Source organism: Limulus polyphemus, unplaced genomic scaffold (genome assembly GCF_000517525.1).
Source record: "Limulus polyphemus unplaced genomic scaffold, Limulus_polyphemus-2.1.2 Scaffold509, whole genome shotgun sequence".
Taxonomy (NCBI): domain Eukaryota; kingdom Metazoa; phylum Arthropoda; class Merostomata; order Xiphosura; family Limulidae; genus Limulus; species Limulus polyphemus.
In genome coordinates this window covers 79,690-83,346 of record NW_013666119.1, presented here as the reverse complement: position 1 = coordinate 83,346, position 3,657 = coordinate 79,690, and positions in this window count along the sequence as shown.

The following is a 3,657-nucleotide window of genomic DNA, read 5'->3' as shown; positions in this document are numbered from 1 at the left end:
TGAAAGATTTTTATTGAACAAAAATTAAATTTGATACTTTAAAAATTAGTATATATTGTTATAAACACAAAAGAGCATAAAACATCCAAATAAGAAAATACCGTAAATAAAACAAAAAAGTTTACTGTTATTTAGTTTGGTTCAAAACCTACAAAATCTTCAATGCTTTCACTGTAATTTATTTTGCTATTACTTAGGGAGCATTGTAAATAGTTATGTTTTTAAAAGAAAAAAATACTATTGTTATAAATAACACATTCAATTGAACTAAACAATGCATGCCTATTTAAATATATGTACAAAAGGCTTGTATATATACATATATATTATTCATACCTTCGGTGTACAGGACGCAAGCAGATTTTGACATCAAATTTTGGGGTAAAAAGGTGCGTTTTATACACCGAAAAATACGGTAATCAAGAATTGTAACATTGTGACTCTGGTCTGACCTAACAATGTGGTATCATCTTCATCTCGTGCAGATGTTTTGCTCTAGTATCTCAGTTGCCAGAAAAGTTTATGTGATGAACATCTAAGCTAGCTAGTATTGGTAAAGACCTCATCATTTATTTACTTGCGAATAACGATTTTTTTTTAAACTGTGTTCGCTTGCCTTTCCTTTCCTGTCTGAAATTATTCGCTGCGTGTAATTTCCAGAATCTGATGTATCCTATATACCTGACACTTTTCTTTGACCATTAGTCTACCTGAATACTACACTCTTACCAGAAATCTAGAGATACCATAGCCAATAACTATGCACAGAAAAATTAGTTATTTGTAAGGTGATTTTCTGCATGAAATGTATCCCTATTAACTACAACTTGTCAAGAAGTTCCCAACAAACCTCTCTACATCTATTATTGTTATATACGCACGATATATAATTCTTGGCTGTAGTCTCAACAATTCTTCCAACACAGGCGCCTATCATTTCGTAGATATGTCCCTGACACCACTGCCAAAAGCTTCATCCTGTACCATTTGGGTTGACGTTAGACTCGGCCATTTTTATCTTCAGTTACCTTATAGCACAGCTACCAGCTCTCACTCCTCCTCAGAAAAAAGTGTTCATTTCTGATCGTCCCTCAGTGGCACAGCGGTATGTTTGCGGACTAACAATGTTAGAAACCGGGTTTCGATACCCGTGGTGGGCAGAGCACAATGTGTATCTTTGTGCTTAATTCCAAACAAACAAACTAAACAATTCTGATCATTTTACTTATACAGTCTTTCCCATGGTCGCTCAGGGCCTATGGTCAAAGGTCGCTCAGGGCCTATCGTCAAAGGTCGCTCTAGGCAGAGGTTTGATGAGCCACGAGACTAAATTCTCTTCTGTAAAACACAACTTTGTCTACTTCACATTTTAGCCCCTTAAGAGCACTGAATTTTCTACTTAAGTGGACCAGGCTGTGCACCAAGTAAGAGTACTAGAGAATCGTATTTCTGCAATGCGGCTGCGTTACCAATCTGCTGATAAGTATAGTCACGTGCGCCTAGCTGAGCTTGGTGCTGCCATTTTAGTTCTTACACACTCCTGTAGGCAGTTCCTTTATAAGCTGCGCTTGGCAACCAAATGTGGTATCTGAGAGGAGGGGTTAATTTTTCCCATGATCATCTTATTTAACAATCAGGCTTGTACGCTTGCACAGTATGCCATCAGCAAGTAGAGCAGGTTAGTCATGTTAGTCAGTCTTTTCTTCATTGATAACCTTCGATATCATACTCAAGTAATTTCACAGGTGGGAGATTATTCTACATACACATTAGCTAGTATAAATTATATTACTCATTCTGTCTCTAAAAAAGACTAAAACATTCTGCATATTTAATCTTCATTGGGTCTATGGTCGTATGGCTCAACACTTGACAGTTAATTAAAAGGCCTTACCTTAAAGCCCACAAAATCAAATCCAAAATTTAAAAAGTATTGTTGACGTTGTATTTGAAAACATCATTCAAATTATTCGCTCCTATATTATCGAATTATGTTAATTTTTTATGTTTTTTTAAATATGTTTAACTATTTATGAAAATGTTATTCCATCAGCACTTCGTAGCTATTACATATTGCTATATAAACTATCCAGTCACATGTAACTAATTATTACGTAAGAATTTTAGCGACATTGAAATGATTATGCTATTTTACTCAGGATGTATTGTTGGACTATTGTTCTTTTTATCTTTTACTATTAAGTTTAATTGATGATTGTGACAATGCCCTCTTGTTTAATTTGAATTTCTCACACATTAAAAATAAATTAATACCCATTTGTACAAGGATATATTGTTAAATAATACTATTTATACATTATTCGGGAAATTTATCTGTATGAAACTCCATAAAATCAACATTGATAGACAGTGGGGAATGCTTCATACCATATATATAAGCGTAACTATATTTAAGTGTCAAACATATTTAAGTGTATCTACAAGGCCCCAACTCCAACGTATATGATCTGGCTTCTCGAAAGATAGTTCATAATTGGAGGCTCTACAGATCATCTAAGCATGCTTAAACTGGGTGCATAATATTACAAAGGGCAGTGGATAGTGAGTTGTAATTTACTGAAGCTAGCAACAGCATGATAAAGAATGTCTAGTCATGTTGCTGTAGCCGTGAACAAAATATTTCCGCTCCTATAAAGAGGCTAATTACTGATCGGAATAAAAGTTTCGATTTATCTTGAAAAGCATGAAAGAAAGATTATCGCTAGCCTGCCCCATATCTAATTATAACATGAGTATGTACTGAACAATCAAACGTGTAAAAACGCAGTGACTCGGGTGTTCTATTTATTCACCAGAATGTTTCACAAATTTCTAAAGCTGTGAAATTCTCTGCAAGGTGTTAAACCAAGTGACAGCGTACATAGATATTTCAAAATACAAAATTCGTTTTGTTCAGGAATTCACCCACGTACGCAAGGGAGGGGGGTCTATGGGGCTCGGCGGAACTCCCTATTTTTGTGATGTAAAAAAAAATGCTTATATAGTTATAGTGCAGCTGCTTATAGTATTTAACGTTTTTCTACATAGTCTACATTCTTCTGATGAAGTATTAGCATTTTCTAACTTGAAATAATCACATGCAAGGTTTAGCTCTCTATGCAATGTTACAACAGAATGATGGTTTGTTGAATTTTCATTGGATGTTTGTAGATTTTATGTGAACAGGCATGCAAATTTTTTAAACTATATTCCATACAAAATTACTTCCAGATTTAATCTCATAGCACATATTTTTTACAATATGTGCTAGCTTTTGATGTAACAAATTAGAGCCCCCCCTTTCAAACATTCTGCGTACGGGCCTGGAATTTCGATAGATTTATCAGAGAATCTAAATCCATGTTGTCCTTCGAGGATAATACCAAGTGATTTAATGAGTAAAAAGGAAACAAATCAAGATTTAGATTTTTTATTGAATAATAGAAAGTGTAGTTCGTAATATAACTGTCCTTTACGTATCACAAAAGACATGTCGATTAGGATCTCACTAACAAGGTACATGTATATGGGTATCTAAAACTATTGTTACGTCTCCGTGTGTTAAATAATTATCCGTAACTTCGTTCCGACGAAACTTAAGCGACACAAGTCTTTACTTAATAAAACTGGTTTATTCTTTCCGAATATAACTTTACC